The sequence below is a fragment of the Prunus avium genome, chromosome 3 (assembly GCF_965620075.1).
Source record: "Prunus avium chromosome 3, drPruAviu1.hap1.1, whole genome shotgun sequence".
NCBI lineage: Eukaryota > Viridiplantae > Streptophyta > Magnoliopsida > Rosales > Rosaceae > Prunus > Prunus avium.
Window position 1 is genome coordinate 37,180,660 of NC_142286.1, and position 17,594 is coordinate 37,198,253.

Below are 17,594 nucleotides of genomic sequence, written 5' to 3' on the forward strand. Positions count from 1 at the left end.
ATTACCCCACTACAAACCTGCAATGCAAGAAAAAAAATAAAAGTAAGACCACACTACAGTTATTAAAAATAATATTGAGTTTGGGACAAAGAGGTTAGCCTTGTATTCACAAAGCCGTTCAACATAGAATTGCTTGAAAGCAAGGTGGTCCTTAAATTGATTATTCAATAAATTTCACAATTTGGCATCCAGATCCTGAATTGGGTTGACATCTTGTTCTAGCAGCACTTCGTCCCTGAATAAAAAAATTGGGGTTAACAATAAAAAAAAACTAACAATAATTAGCAAGAACCCCCAAATTATGAATTACTCAATAGAACCCAAATCAAAACTCATCACACAACGCAAGAAACCCAAAATCGAAGTTCCATTAATCAAATTGTGTTTATTTTTACTTCATACACATGATATTCCAAAACTTTAAGAAACCATTAAAAATCTGGAGGAGTGATCTTCAAACCCATTGAAACCATATCAGAATTCATCCCAGAACTCCAAATCGAAGAACCATGGCTCAGATATTGAAAGAATAAGAACCAATGATAGCATACCTCTGTCGCATAGATGGTGGGTCTTCTTCTTCAACTGACGATGGTGGGTCTTCTTCTTCAACTGACGATGGTGAGTCTTCTTCTTCACGTTGGGTCGTTTGGTCTGCGTGATAGGTCTCCAAGCGTTGGAGGAAAAAGAGAGACGTTTGGTTTCCCAGCATACGTCGTTCCCTCAACTAAAGTGGCGTTTGTGGTGGGTCAGGAGTGTGAAAACGGGTTAAAAGATGTAATTCAATCTCAGCCACACAAGGTCATTAAAACAGATCCAACGGTTGAGCGCCCCATCCCTCAAATAACACTATTTGAGGGATCCCTCAACTGAAAGGGACTGTATATATATATATATATATATATTTGTTTTTAACTTCCCAGACCTCCACACATACATCAGTTCTTCAAGTGCAAGCTCTGATTTGGGCACAACGACTATACGTTTAAAAAAGATAGAAGTTGAAGGAGATTCCAAAGTCTTAACTCAAATTCTATTACACAAGGCAGAGATTCCGAGGAGCCCACTTCCAGCACACCTCAAAGAAGCTAGAGGAAAGAGTCTTAGGGGGTGTATTCAATTGAGATTTTAAAAGACTATTTAAGGATATAAAAAATCCAATGGATTTAATCAAAATTTAATGACTTATAAGATTTTATTGATAATTTTGTATAATCAAGATTTTTAATTTTTGGATTTTAAAGATTATATCATAAGATTTTATAAGATTTGAAAGGACCACATGGATTTATATATCATAGGATTTATATCTGGGTCTGACTAAATAGGGTCATAGCCCAAACCAAAATTTGAAACCTTTTTAAATAACTAGCCCGACAAATATAGTGAACCCAGAACGGGGGAGGTTGCTGGTTTTACCATCTTAACGTTGGCCTGCTGCACAACTGGTAACTCCAGTCAAATAGTGTAAAAGGAACTTGCTTGTGTTACCTTATGAACTGTTATTGTTATGAGATATCATGTGGTTCTATGCAAGTGGAGTTTCTGCCCTATGTTTTCTTTGGTGGTAGTATTTTCTCTTCTATCCCCTACCACCTTCTTTTTCTCTTCTATCCATGTTGACCGAGGCAACAAGAACCTAAAAAAAGTATTCTCGGTTGTCATCTTGTGTGTGAATTTCTAGTCTTGTTCGTCTAATGGATAGTTTCATTGAATCTCAAAGCTCCCAAAAAAAAAAAAATTTGCATAAAGAAAGTTGACATGTATAGAGTAACAATATGCTTGGCTGAATTGTATACTACTCCCTAGGAAAAAAGACGAAAAGGAAAGAAAAGACGAAAAGTTACTTCCCTTGAAATTCTCCCAAACCTCTTATGAGTAAACAACATGAATCATTGCTATATGGCTGGTGGCGGTGAAGCTTTGGGTGTTGAAGTTGGCTTTGAGAGAAGGCGAAGTGGATGAGCACAAAAAATAATCTCACGTGAAAGAAAAAAAAGCCTCATGGGTTAGGGTGGGATTTGAGATAGGGATATATCTCACTAAAAAGTCTCACACAATTTCGCATTTGAAAAAATCTTTCGAAATTAACAAGTTTTTGAATACCATAAGACTTTTTGTTACTTGTTTAAAGTCTTGATTAAATACCACAAGATTTTGACACTCTCTTTAAAAAATCCTAATAGTCTTAATGGAATACCACAAAACTTGTTTAGATTATTTAAAAGTCTTAATTGAATACCACAAGACTTATTTATCCCAAAATAATCTTTTAAAATCTCAATTGAATACACCCCTTAATTTCCTCAAAGATTGGGGCAATATTCCATGCCCCATTGTAAATGTTACTAGCAACCCCATCCACAAGCACCTTAGAATTAGATCCCATAATGATTTTGTTTTGCCCGCTTCAAAGCAGATGTTGCAGAACGAGCTTCTGATTCTAGAGCGCTAGAGCAGGACCCAGGGGCAGCACGACCACCAATAAAAGCACCGACGGAATCACGTGCTAGAGCAGATGTTGACGACTCATTATGTTTTTATTTGAATCCAAATGGGGGATACTTTTTTATTTACATCGTAAACTTAAGTAAATTGAGTAATATAAAAATAAATGGAAGTAAAAGGACAAAGACATTTACTTAAATGTTGAAAATGGAAATAAGGTAGCAATGTCCAGCAACACAATGCAGCACATCAGCAGATTGACTTCGTTTAGGCTTTTCGTCGAACACCTAGAGTGCACCTTCCAATATGCAGCACCTATAGTGGTTTTTGCACCTTTTAGAGGTCCACCACTGATTGGGTTATAATTTTTTTATGGGTTGGGGTAAAAAAAAAGCCACCTAGGCTATAGCCCAGGTTAGCCATGCCTATGATCCGTCTCTGTTTTCAAGAGAGAATGTCTGTTTTTTAAAGACAAAATAATTTAGACAACTATATTGATATATAGTTAACCATGCTCGAAGGATGATTCTTTTGCACTAAAACAGTCAAACTTGTCTAAAGGCGGAAGCTGCACATGTGATGTTTACATAGCCATTGTCAACGACCAATAGAAACAAAGAGAAAATAGGATTTTCATTTCTCTAGAGAAAACAAAAGACGTTTTTTTTCAACAAAAAAATACTGACGTTTTTTATTTATTTAATTTTTTAACAAGGTTGTTGTTTAAAAAAAAAATAAAATATATATATATATATATATATATATATAAAAGTACTGCTATTTCCACCCACCTGTCCTATATTTCCACCCACCTTATCTTCCCACCCACCATATAAATTTTAAAAAACACAATCCTATTTTTCCACCCACCAATATTCCTAAAATACCCTTTTAATTATTACCTCATTTCCTCTCTCCTTTATTCTCTCTGCTCGTGTCTTCTCTCTCTCTCTCTCTCTCTCTCATGTTTACTATACAAACTAAAACTGTTTTTTGCTGTTATTTTTATTTTTATTTTTGTAAATATGAATTTTGTGAATATAATCATATAATCTATATATATAAAGCAAAAGGCAGAGAATGGTGAAACATTCAAAATACCAGAAAATGTCCTTGGTTAATGCAAACATTAAGAATTGAAATTATTAATTAAATGAGGATAATATGGTAAATTCACACTTTTTCATATTTTAAAAAATTAAAATTAAAAGAAAAATCAGATAATGGCTTATTTTTATGGAACATAACTACCCATTATCTTTTTTAATTCTAAAATAAATTTTAATTTTTTAAAAAAAAGCCTCTCGCAGGCGCGGAATCGCGTGCAGAGAGGCTAGTCATATTTATGCTCTTACCATTCTACTATTGTAAATAAAAATTTTCTCCAAAGTTATCCAAGGACCAGAAATCTATTGAACTTCACAATAAAAAAATATAAAACACCCATTCTTAACACATGAAACCAAAACTTGGCTCACGCTCCCCAATTTCTGAACATACCCAGCAGCCTCTTTACCCACCTTCCAAAGTTTCTGGTCCGCTGACCAGCCCTTGAAACCAAAACATGCTCATCACATCTTCATGCAAAATATCCCCCACCAAATCACTGCCAACGACCCATTAACCCCAAAAGCCTTCTTCACCTTCTCATGCCTTAAAAAATCTTCAGCAAAACTGGTTTTGTGAGGAACGTTCTTTGTGTAATCAATAGAGCCCAAATCGAAGAATTTTTTATTCATCCCCAAGTTTTCAGATTTTTAATTTGTTTAAGAAAAAAAAAAATCAAAGTCCAAGAAATACTCATCTCCCAATGCTTTAAGTAATCCTAAAGATCTTAGAAATTCTATTCAAATAGGATTACCTTACCTTTTCGCCAAAATCGTTCTCTTTAACATCCATTCTCTTGTTGTTTTCTTCTTCATAAACAATTTGTTTGAATGAATAGAAAAGAGAAGAAAATTATTTGAGAATTGAGTTCTGAGCACTGAAAAGCCTTCTTCACCTTCTCATGAGCAAGGAGTCGTATTCTTGTGTTTTTTTTTTCTTTCTATCAAACGATAGGGTTACGTGAGAACTTGAGATGTCTATGTCATTTTTTTTTTATCTTCCTTTTTCCTTAAGTCCTTTTAAGTCATTTTACAATAAGGTTAAATTTGTCTTTAAAAGTTTAAAGATAAGGTGGGTGGGAAAATAGGACATGTGGGTGGAAATAGTAGCACTCATATAAAAAGACTAGCTTGTTGTAAATTAAAACAAAAAAAGTTAGGGTACACTGCCGAATACCCTCCTAAACTATTTTGACTGTCAAATTTAGCACCCTAAATTATTTTTTCAGCCAATTTAGCCCTCAGATTATTTTAAATGGTCAATTTAGCCTTTGTCGTTAGTTTTCATCCAATTTTTCGTCTAAATGTCACATGTTAGCCACGTGATTCACTGTTGAATTAAAATGTAATTTTTTTTAAGTTTAAAATAATTAAATTGTTAAAACTACAAAACTTTTTTTTTTTTTTAACAAAAAAGGAAAAAAAAAGGGAAGGCAATCAACGTCTTCCCCAACCCCTTCCTCCCAAGACTCTATGTCTGCAATCCCACATCCACAAGGGTTTCGAGTGAATGCTAATGGTGGGTTCGTGTAAATAAACATATAATCAGAATCAAGATATGTTTTCATCTTCATCGCCACCTACTTGTTCTTGATTGGGTCAATGGGATTTAGGGATTGCATTCACAGTGTTTGGGTATTCGGAGACTGGATGATTTTTATGGGTGATTGGGTTGTTTTTATTTGACCGTGGGTGTTGGCTAAGTGTCCATTGATTTGGTTTGGTTATCAATTTCTTTTGCTTATTTTTGTTACCTATGAACAAGGAAGGGGAGGGAGGCTGTGTTAGAATGGATTTTCATACCTGTGCATCTGTGTTGCAGAGAAGGCGTTGTGCACTTGGGGATAGGGGTCATCATTAGGCCCGCGAGCCCATGGGCCGATGGGGGCTCGCCCGGCCCATTGAGAAAAAGCCCAGCCTGGCTCGTTATGGGCTATGGGCCGGCTCGGCCCATTGTTGAGTGGGCTGGATTTGGGCTTAGGTGTCTAAAGCCCGGCCCAACCCACGGGCTCACATACATATAAATAAATATATTTAAAAAACCCAAGTTAAATGAAATATGGAGAAAATCATTATCTATTATCATTATAAGAACTAAAAAAAATATGAAGTATGGGATAAAATACGATTTTATTAATATGGGGTTGTATAACTATATCTTTATATTTATGGAGAAAAAAAAAAAAAGAACTATGAAGTTATGAACAAAGAAAAAAATGGAGACATAAACATATAGACAAATGTAAATAGAGAACTATGAAAAAAAGAGGAAATATAGAAACACACCAAAATATAAAATAAATAAATAAAGAATTGACAAAAAAATACATATTTTAAAAAAAAAGACAAAATAAAGTAGGCCCATTTAGGCCCCGCCCGATGGGCTTTTTCAAGCCCGGCCCATGGGCTAGGCTTGGGCTTTGAATTTTTTTTAAAAACCCGACCCGGCCGGGCCTGTTATTTTCTCTCTCCTCTTTAAACCTCGGCTCGGCCCAGCCCAAGCCCATTAAATTTGGACCGGGCCGGCCCATTGACAAGGCCTACTTGGGGAAGAAGAAAAAGCCTACTTTGAATCGGATTCTTGAAAGAAAGAGAGAGGGAGAGAAGAATAAGAAGGAAAAATGAGAGAGAGAGAGAGAGAGAGAGAGAGAGAGAGAGAGAGAGAGAGAAAAGACGGAAAAGGAAAAAGAATAAAGAAAGAGAAAGAGAGAAGAAATGATTTTACATTTTCTTTATTATTTTTTGGTATTGTCCTTGTAAAATGACAAACTTACCCTTATAATTAACAGAAAATTGGATGGAAGTCTAAAAACTTAATGAGAGGTGCTTAATTGACCATTTAAAATAGTTTGAGGTCTAAATTGGCTGAAAAAATAATTTAGGGTGTGAAGTTCGACAGTCGAAATAGTTCAGCGGGTTTTCGGTTGTTTACCCAAAAAGTTAATACATTTAATAAGGGTAAACTTGGAAAACAAAAAGTATCTTATATGATGCATTAATGACATTGTTTTAAGTGTAAGGAAATTGATACATGTCATGGGGAGAAGGGAAAAATCCAAAAGAGAAGGTTAGAGAAAAGATTACTAGCATTCCCTTTGGGTCTTTGGGAAATTGAGTGGTAAATACTACTTGTATGTTCTCATTGATTATAGTGAAATATTCCCTCGTCTTCAAAGTGGATGTAGCATAGTGGAATATTCTCATCATAAATATATAATGTTCCCAAGCATATCATGCAATCTTTTATTTTATGTCATTTAATTACAAGAAGAAATCATATGAATTTTTGTGGAAGAGGACACAAGATTTGGTGATCGCACACTTTTTGAAATATGAAAATGATTTACAAACTAAGCACTTGGACAGACTCCATATCAACTACCAGTGACAAAAGAATCACAACAGCCTCAACCTTCTAACTTCCATCTCCAATTGGCAATGGCAAACCCAAGCTCAGTTAAAGTAGTTGAAGTTTGCAGGGTGGCTCCTCCTCCTCCGTCCTCACCCGGGGCATTCGCTTCCTCGAGCTCCCTTCCCCTTACCTTCTTCGACATCCGTTGGTTAAGGTTTGGGCCGGTCCAGCGCCTTTATTTCTACCAAATGCCTACTTACTCTGCAACACATCTCTTCTTTGATTCCATACTTGTCCCAAAACTCAAAGCCTCACTCTCTAACACCCTCCAGCACTTTCTACCTTTGGCAGGAAACCTCACTTGGCCTCAAGACTCCAAAAAGCCCGTTCTTAGCTATGTCCAAGGTGACGCCGTTTCACTCACGATAGCAGAGTCTAATGCTGACTTCTACCATCTTTCAAGTGGTGACTTTGTTGAAGCCATAGAGTACCATCCTCTTGTACCCCAGTTGGGAGCTTCTCATGAACAAGCTGCAGTGGTAGCATTGCAAATCACTGTCTTTCCCAACTGTGGCTTTTCCATTGGAACTTCCATGCACCACGCAATCCTAGATGGCAAGACTTCAACTTTGTTTGTGAAATCTTGGGCTCACATTTGCAAACATGATGATCAATCTAATTCAGTGCTACCTGATCTGCTGAAACAATTCTACGATAGAAGGGTCATTCAGGATCCAGCTCAGCTCGGAGAACTTTACTCGAACTCCTATCGAAATAAGGACAGTTGATCGGTTCATAATTGTATATCATTTTGTACCCTTCTAGCTTATGATTTGGTTATGTTTTTTAGTTAAACTTGTGCTTTTAATCCTTTTTGTGTTTATCTTTCAGTTCATTGAGCTTTAGGTAATAATGAGGGCTTTGGATAGTAAATGATGCAATCCATGCATGTTAGGGCCTAATTTGGATGAATGGATGAAGAGCTTAAAGACAAACTCAATTTTGGCTACAGTCCCCTGCCAGCCCAGTTTCGTAGGTCATATTGCAAGCTTTGTTTCAGCAACCTACATAGCTCGGATGAGGCCACATTCTTCATGAAAGTTGTTCCAATGGGTGTATACTATAACATATCCAAAATTCAGCCCCATTGGATAAATATGGAGTCTGTTACCTAGCAAACACAGAACCATGCTCAGGATGGATTTTATCAGCGCGCAAAATGAGTTAGCAATTTGTTTTGGCCTTAACTTCCTCCTCCGACCTTGGATTGGCCCAAATGATATATGGCTGGAAAGAAGACATTCTGAACTTCAAGTTTGAGTGCTTAAAGTCTTAATTTTCTTAAGGGAAGCCCAATTCGTAAGCCCTTGAAGTTGCTGGTCATGCTGACCTCAGGATGAGCTATTATTTCTGGTTGGAAGCTTGGTCATGGTGACATGAAGATGAGCTAGGGCTGCTGGTGGGATTTATTAGTGAAGTGCATCAACCATTTCAGATTTTATAATGGAAGTGTTGTATGCATTAGTGAAGTGCATCAACCATTTCAGATTTTATAAAACAAGTGTTGTATGCATTAGCCATACTTAATTCAGATTTTCAGCTTCCTTAGGCCTATATATAGTGAGGTTTCCCAAGCTTGTAAACACACCCCAAGGGGGGGAGCTCTCAAACACTTCTCTAGAGCTCCCTTCCCTTCTCTCCCTCAAATTCTCTTAATTTTCCTTTCTAGTTCTCAATTGATTGTAACAAAAATCCTTTTACTAAATTTTCCTTTAAGTCTTTCCAAGTTCTACTTTAATTTTCATTGTTATGTAAATTCTTTTCTTTAGTTTCAAGTTTGATTAGTTTCCAAGTTTCAATTATGGTTCATGTTCTTATTCATTATGCTTATAAGTTAATATGCTAGTTTGAATGATTGATCACCATTTAGGCTTGCATGTTAGCTATCTTGGTTTGAATTAAGAGTATACACCATGCTTTAATTCGAATTGAACTATGAATAGGAAGAGTATGTATGGACATTCGACAACAGGGATTAGATACATGCTTGGTTGTTTAAATTGTTCTTCTATGCTTAATGGGTTCCTAATGCTTAATTTTAGGTTAGACAACAAATGATCAAATTAGGGAATTAGGAACACAAGGTTATGACCAAACACCATGGCTTAATCATACATTAGCTAGAATCAATCCGTTAATCTAATTGAACTTGGGAACTTATCTGCTTGAGTTAGTTATTTTCTTTCTTCCTTGTTTTATTTATTTCCTTTCTTTTTCATTTCTGTTTTGTGTAGGAGAAATGAATTGGATCATTCAATCACCAATCCTCGTGGGATCGACCTCGCACTTACATATGCTATACTACCAAACGGCTCGTGCACTTGCGAGTATCACAAGTTGAGGATGCAACTGAATCCATTTTGGTGCAGCTGTATCGACACAACAAGTTTTTGGCGCCGTTGCCGGGGATTGGCAACATAGTTTGGTTCTATTTCTTTTCCCTACTTGTTTTATTTTTATTTTTCATTTTCATGTTTTTCTAGACAATTTCTTGTTTTAAAGTTAATGACGTTAATGGACCAGTTGTGTTTGTAGTCCAACAGAAAAGGACAATTGCCCAACAAGCAAGAGAACTGGGTTTAAGTCCCAGCTTACACAACCCATTGGCGCTTGTTGCTTTGAAGCATGGAATTGGATGTGTGTTGATTTTCCTTTTCATTTTAGTTTTTATTTCCTAATCCTTTTAATTCCATTTCAAGTTTGTGTGTTTGTTTTAGCAATTTATGATAGCTTAATAAAAATGGAGAGAGATGGCAACCTCAATCATAAGAATGGGAAGTGTGGAGCAATGGGAGAAGTCGCGACCTCCAAGTGCATCACACTCGACCTAATCGCTTCAAGGGGGAGCATTTCAATCCTTTCTCTTCTTTGAATTATGTTTATTTCCGTCATTGTTTTTACCTTTTGGTCCGCGCTGAGTTCTTTGTTTTTCTGTGCTGAATCCAACCATATAAAGAACGTGAAATTTGGACTTACGGTTGGAAAGTTATAGCCTAAAAACTGAACACAGGTCGAAGCTGAAAAACAGAGAAACGAATCTGTCCAAATGGTGATAAACGGGTGATAGAAAGTGCTGTTTGTGTTTTTCTTTGGTTTATTGGTTTGTTTCTTTTAGTACAACAATTTATGTTGTTTGTTTGAATTTGTTTAGAGTACTTAGTTCATTTTCGTTTATGGTTTGTTGTTCCATTTTATCTTAATTTGTTTTTGTTTCTTATCTTAAAAATTTTAAAAAGATTTTTCATATGAGCTGACTTATGGTAACTCCAGTGAGCACTTCCGTCAATACAGTGTCTAGGAGTTCTATAGGCGACACCTTCGGTGTCTAAGAAGTTTGGGTTTTAAGCGGGACCATTGTGACCCCTCCAACCTTCCCGGATCCCCTGGCTGTGTTTTCTGAGGCCCTTAACTGGTCATCCGTGAGTTGCTTGTATATTCGTGTATTTTTAAATTAAGTTTATTTTTATTTTCTTTGTTTTCTTTTCTGTTGAGTCTTTGTTTTTGATTTGTTTTTGTTTTTGTTTCGTTAAGTTAGTTTATGTTTTTATTTACGTGGTTTGGTTGGTTAGTTTATTTCTGAGTGTTAAAACACATTTTTATTTCAAACATTGCATAAAAAAAAATAAAAATAAAAATAAAAACAACAAAACAACAAAAACAAAATAAAAACAAAAACAATAAAAAAAAAACAAAACAAAACAAAACAAAAAAAAGAAATATTCTTCATCTTCTTCATCATCATGGCTTGCCTCTATTTTCTCTTACTTGCAGAATCTGCAGCAGCTCCACATGGTCCTCATTTTTTCTCTGCAGTGCTTCCACGTGCTGATTGGCACAGTAGAGCCGCTTCTGCAAGTCCGCCACCATAGCCTTCAAGGAAGCTATTTCCTCGCTCATCGCGGCACACTCCCGTGTTCTCGCCAGCAATCGCATGCCCAAATTGGTAGCCGAGACCGCGTGGAGCACAGTTAAATTGTGGGACTCCTCTACTGCTGCCTTATCAGACCTCTGTGCCACATGCAGATGATCTGTCGGTGTGAGCTTGCTGCCAATCATGCCTCCCAGCAGCACTGCTCTGTTCGGCACTGCCTCATAAAAGTTCGGTATTGCCTCAGCAAAGTTTGAGGCCGTACCGTGATGATATGTGGAGTTTGGGAAGACTGGGTTTGAACGAGCCCTTATCTGGGCATTCGGTGGTGCAAGTGAGAGCTCAAGGTTGAGATCATCAAGGTGAGTGCATGAGGATGCCATTTGTTTTGTTTCTGGATTTTTTGATGTTTTTCCTTGAGTTTGCAGGAAGAAATGCTGGGTATCATCCGCTTGTAGAGGCGTGCTTTAAATAGACATATGCTGATGAAGGTGTCAACACCATTTCGGATTTCCCGGGCATGCTCGACCTAATCGCTTCAAGGGGGAGCACCTTTACTTTCACTTTACTTTTCTTTTTTCCGTGTTTTCTGGTGTTTTATTGTTTTGCCCGTTACTTTCATTTTCTAGAGCTTTGTGTTTTTGCCTTTCCCTTTCGGCTATCATCTTTATTTTATTTTAGTTAGGGAACTGTGCTTCCATTTCCGTCTGTCGTCTTCGTTTGATTTAAGTTTGGAAAGTGTGCTTTCTTTTCCGTTTTCTTTTTCCTTCTGCAAATTTACTCTTTTATTTCCAAAACAAAATAAAGACAAAAACAACCAAAAAAATAAAATAAATTAAAATAAAAACATCAATAATGCAGTAGAAGTCATTTCTTCACAGTGCTCGGTGTCTCGACCATTGGAGCTTTGAGTTTGGCCCTCTGGCTGTCCTCTTCCTGGGCTTCATGCACAGCCTCTTGGGGCTCACCACTTGAGCTCCCAAAGATCGCAATCTTAGCTTGAGCGTAACTACTCTCACGATCTGCTTGCTTGCGTTTACCCGGTCGGTCTAGGTCTTCCAGCTGTTTTCGCATGTCGCGAGAGTACAACTCTACCATCTTTGATAGGTTTCTATTCTCGTCCCGCAATACTTCTAGCTGGTGTCGATTCACCTCCACTATCCTTGACCTCTCCCTTTTCAAGCTTTTTATAGCAGTCTGACACTCCTCAACCATACTTCGCTCCGCCGCCAACTGACCTTTCAGCACCTCTACCTCATGGGACTTCGCAAGTAGGCGATGACCCAAACTTGCGACTGTTGCCGTACTCTGCACGCTCAGTGCTAGGGCATCGCTCACGACCCGGTTGTCATCCCTTGTCCCCAGAACACGTATATCTTTAGGAGTCACTAAATTTCTAGCCACTCCAATGGCAACATCGTTGTCCAAGAGTATTGAGTCAGTTACTGTCACAGGCCCCCGTGCGGAAGCAAAGTAGGGCATCCATACTGGTGCCGCTGCTTGGCCTCGTGTCTGAGTCGGTGGAGCTAGGTTGAGATCCAACGAAAAGGGGTAGGAAGAGGCCATTTGATTTCTCACTTCTTATCTTCTTTCTTTCTTTTCTCTTTTGTGTGTTTCTGAGTTTGTGTTTTTTACCCTTTCTTTTTTTTACCTTTTATAGACTTAGTTTTTGCTAACCCTAGCCATTGCGGTTCTGAATTCTGTGCGGCCCTTACGGCTTATCTCTATATGTCGCCGCACCCGTTTCCCAACCCCCTTAATTGCATTTTCACCTTTCACCACCTTCAAGTGAAAAAGTCGTCGCGCCTTCCTACGAGTCTAATAATTCTAGCTTGGGGGATGTGAAAGCGGCCTCTGCACGCCGACACGTCCCTCGCCTATTTTCCCCTTCACTTCCCAGGAACCAAGGCATCAAGGACCACACTTTTTCTGTTTCGTAAATACCCGCCTTCGCACTCCCAATTCACGTTTCATTAAATTAAAATAAATAAACAAATAAAATAAATTAATAATAACATGTGGGCTTCGGACTTCATTGTGGGCTTCGGGTTTTCACCGTTGTTAGGTTTCAAGGTGGGTTAACTTTCTTTTGGGTTGGGCTTTCAATTGTTTGGGTTTTGGTTTGCGTAAGACTGTCTGTTTAGGGCTTACTGTTTTGTCTGTTTAGGGCTTTCTGTTTCGAGTGTTTTACTGTTTCATTTTTTTTCTTTTTTGTTTATTTGTTTGTTTGTTTTGTAATTTTTATTTTTGTAATTATTTTTTTTTTTTTTGTGTTTTTTGTGTGTTTTTTTTTTTTTTTTTGTGGTTTATATTTACTTTAGTACCTTTCATTTCTTGTTATGACATTGCTTGTTCCTAATTTTTAAACATTGAGGACAATGTTCATTTCTAGGTTTGGGGGTATTGGAGTTTAGCATGTAAAATTGGTTTTTCCTTAATTTAATTAATTTTTTTTTTTATTTGCTTGTTTTTATTTTTATTTTATTTTGTTAAGTCTTGCTTTAATTTTGATTTTATTCACTTTCCGAACACATTTGATGAGATTGTGATAAATGTTTGCATGACTTAAATGAAAATTGAATTTTATTTATTATTTATTTTTTTTCCTTGTAAATTTTTATTGTAAAAAAAAATAAAATTAATTAATTGATTAATTTGGCATCGTTCTAGCATGATATGTTCGAAACCTTCTTTGCACTTGCCATTTGTTTCATAATTCTCCAATTAAAGGATTTGCATGACCCAAAGAATTGTATCAAGCATAAATTAGACTTATATAACCATAAATGTGAGCTTTTGAGCCTTGTGCTTCATTTCATGAGTGTTATACACATACTCTTATTTTCTTGTCATCAAAGTTGTTGTTTGATCTCATTATTCATTGATTTGGTTGAATACTTAAAAGTCATTCATTCTTTTGCAATTCGATTTCATGACATTTAAGAAATGATATTAGGCCCTCTTTGGATCGTTTGTACCTTTCAAGCTAACCTTATGCATGCTTAAGCATGATTTTCCATTGTTAACCATTTTGAGCCTACATGTAAACATTTTCTTTCATTTACCAATTATATTTCATTGCCTTAGCCTGAAAAACAAATATTTACCTTTCTAAGGAACTCATGAGCTTTAATTGGGATGTGTTTTTCATACTAAGTTTAGGAATTGGTGTTACATTTTGAAGAAAAAAAAAAAAAAATCACACAATTGGTGAAAGAAAAGAGAAAAGTTGTGATTAAGTGGTGGTTGAATGAAATTTCATTTTTGGGTTTCATTTTTGGGCCTTCAAAATAAATTGGTGTTTAAGGAAAGGAGTATGAATCATTGTAAATGAAGGTATAAGGAGTTTTGATCGCGTAAAAGAAAAAATCTAATCGTGATGATTCGAAGTCTTGTAAACAATTGTTTTATGCTCTTATATTTTGAGTTTCTTGGACTTTGTTTTATCCATACCCTTCATTTCTTACTCACCTTACACCCTTGGCCCCATTACAACCTATGCTAAAGACCTAAATTGATCTTAAATGTCATGTGGTTGAATTGCATTCATTTTTTCTACTTTTAAGTGTTTGGCATCCTTCTTGAGATCATATTAATGCAAGTCCTTCATCTTTTTATTTCGAGTTAAGTCCTTATGGTTTAACTCTAACCTCATGTTTATAACTGAGTATTGCATTGTAGCCCTCTTCCGAGTGATTCATTTGTGAGAGGACAACTTTGGTGAGATTTGAAGTTGCATTTGTGCTTGGTATGATTTTTGAAATTGTGTGGAAACTAAGATTGGGGAATTTGTTGCATTTGGCTATCACACTACTACACTTTGAGCATATTATGTTTTGAACTTTGCCGCTTTGTGAATAATGTCTAAAATTGAGCTTTTATTGTCAAAACGTTTAAGTCATGTGTATGAGTCATTTCTCTTCACAAAATGTTCGGAAAGATTGTTTTGAGTTTTTATTTTGATTTTGTTTTTTTTTGTTTTTTGTGTTTTGTGTTTTGTTTTTATTTTTATGTTTGTTTTTGGTTTTGGTTTTGCTTAAGAACTAACAAATCTAATAAGTTTTCTAACCATTTTGTTTTGTAGAGTTAGAAAAACGTTTGTGGGTATCGTAACTGTTAAACCCTCAGGAGACACAACTCCTCCTACTAGGGATGCCTAGAGGTTTAAAGGCTTGTTGCATTCGCTCAATGCAATCGAGTTACCTACGAAAGTGGTCTAGTTAACTTCTTGTTTTGTTTTTAACTTTGTTTTGTGTTGTTTTGCTCGAGGACTAGCAAAATCTAGGTTTGGGGGTATTTGATCGGTTCATAATTGTATATCATTTTGTACCCTTCTAGCTTATGATTTGGTTATGTTTTTTAGTTAAACTTGTGCTTTTAATCCTTTTTGTGTTTATCTTTCAGTTCATTGAGCTTTAGGTAATAATGAGGGCTTTGGATAGTAAATGATGCAATCCATGCATGTTAGGGCCTAATTTGGATGAATGGATGAAGAGCTTAAAGACAAACTCAATTTTGGCTACAGTCCCCTGCCAGCCCAGTTTCGTAGGTCATATTGCAAGCTTTGTTTCAGCAACCTACATAGCTCGGATGAGGCCACATTCTTCATGAAAGTTGTTCCAATGGGTGTATACTATAACATATCCAAAATTCAGCCCCATTGGATAAATATGGAGTCTGTTACCTAGCAAACACAGAACCATGCTCAGGATGGATTTTATCAGCGCGCAAAATGAGTTAGCAATTTGTTTTGGCCTTAACTTCCTCCTCCGACCTTGGATTGGCCCAAATGATATATGGCTGGAAAGAAGACATTCTGAACTTCAAGTTTGAGTGCTTAAAGTCTTAATTTTCTTAAGGGAAGCCCAATTCGTAAGCCCTTGAAGTTGCTGGTCATGCTGACCTCAGGATGAGCTATTATTTCTGGTTGGAAGCTTGGTCATGGTGACATGAAGATGAGCTAGGGCTGCTGGTGGGATTTATTAGTGAAGTGCATCAACCATTTCAGATTTTATAATGGAAGTGTTGTATGCATTAGTGAAGTGCATCAACCATTTCAGATTTTATAAAACAAGTGTTGTATGCATTAGCCATACTTAATTCAGATTTTCAGCTTCCTTAGGCCTATATATAGTGAGGTTTCCCAAGCTTGTAAACACACCCCAAGGGGGGGAGCTCTCAAACACTTCTCTAGAGCTCCCTTCCCTTCTCTCCCTCAAATTCTCTTAATTTTCCTTTCTAGTTCTCAATTGATTGTAACAAAAATCCTTTTACTAAATTTTCCTTTAAGTCTTTCCAAGTTCTACTTTAATTTTCATTGTTATGTAAATTCTTTTCTTTAGTTTCAAGTTTGATTAGTTTCCAAGTTTCAATTATGGTTCATGTTCTTATTCATTATGCTTATAAGTTAATATGCTAGTTTGAATGATTGATCACCATTTAGGCTTGCATGTTAGCTATCTTGGTTTGAATTAAGAGTATACACCATGCTTTAATTCGAATTGAACTATGAATAGGAAGAGTATGTATGGACATTCGACAACAGGGATTAGATACATGCTTGGTTGTTTAAATTGTTCTTCTATGCTTAATGGGTTCCTAATGCTTAATTTTAGGTTAGACAACAAATGATCAAATTAGGGAATTAGGAACACAAGGTTATGACCAAACACCATGGCTTAATCATACATTAGCTAGAATCAATCCGTTAATCTAATTGAACTTGGGAACTTATCTGCTTGAGTTAGTTATTTTCTTTCTTCCTTGTTTTATTTATTTCCTTTCTTTTTCATTTCTGTTTTGTGTAGGAGAAATGAATTGGATCATTCAATCACCAATCCTCGTGGGATCGACCTCGCACTTACATATGCTATACTACCAAACGGCTCGTGCACTTGCGAGTATCACAAGTTGAGGATGCAACTGAATCCATTTTGGTGCAGCTGTATCGACACAACAACAGTCCCAACAATCGAAGCTTAATGTTTTGGGAGAGGAAACCCCCATTGGGCTCTATCCGAGGCACCTTTGAATTCACAAGAGCAGATATAGAAACACTGAGGCAATTGTTGAAGGCTAAATTGGCAGAGCAGAAACAACAAGATATTTGTTCAGTTCATGTGTCAACTTTCACTCTAGCATGTGCCTACACATGGGTTTGCGTAGTCAAGGCAGAGGAAATAAACAGTGACCAAACACGTCTGGCTTTTAACGTGGATTGCAGGTCTCGCTTGGATCCTCCTGTATCTCCAAACTATTTTGGGAACTGCATAGCGGGACGTACAGCAGTTGCCGAAACAAAAGCCTTGTTTGGAGAAGATGGGTTGGTTGTGGCTGTGAATGCAATCAGTGAAGCTATAAAGAGTTTGGAGAAGGGGGTGTTGGATGGGGCAGAGAATTGGGTTTCAAGAATGTTTGCTGTGACTAGTGAGAGAATGCTTACGCTTGCCGGTTCACATCGGTTTGGTGTTTATGAGACTGATTTCGGGTGGGGAAGACCAAAGAAGGTTGAGATTGTTTCCATAGACAGAACCAGAGCTATCTCCTTTTCAGATCCCAAGACTGATGCTGGGGTTGTTGATGTTGGGTTGGTCTTAGACAAACATAACATGCAGGTTTTTGCTTCTCTATTTGCTAAAGGTCTTCAAAACCCTTGAAGCTTAAAGCCTCCTCATCTATACTATTCTGGGGAACAATAATTTGGGACTTCATTGCTTCTCTTAATAATTAACTTTGTGAACATCGCCTTTTCTTCTAGAAA

At 36.8% G+C, this 17,594-nt stretch overlaps 1 pseudogene; it reads left to right on the top strand.

Moving 5' to 3' along the window:
* The first annotated feature begins 6,992 nt into the window (after nucleotides 1–6,992).
* LOC110750098 (phenolic glucoside malonyltransferase 1-like) lies at nucleotides 6,993–17,490 on the top strand (annotated as a pseudogene).
* The last annotated feature ends 104 nt before the right edge of the window (nucleotides 17,491–17,594 follow it).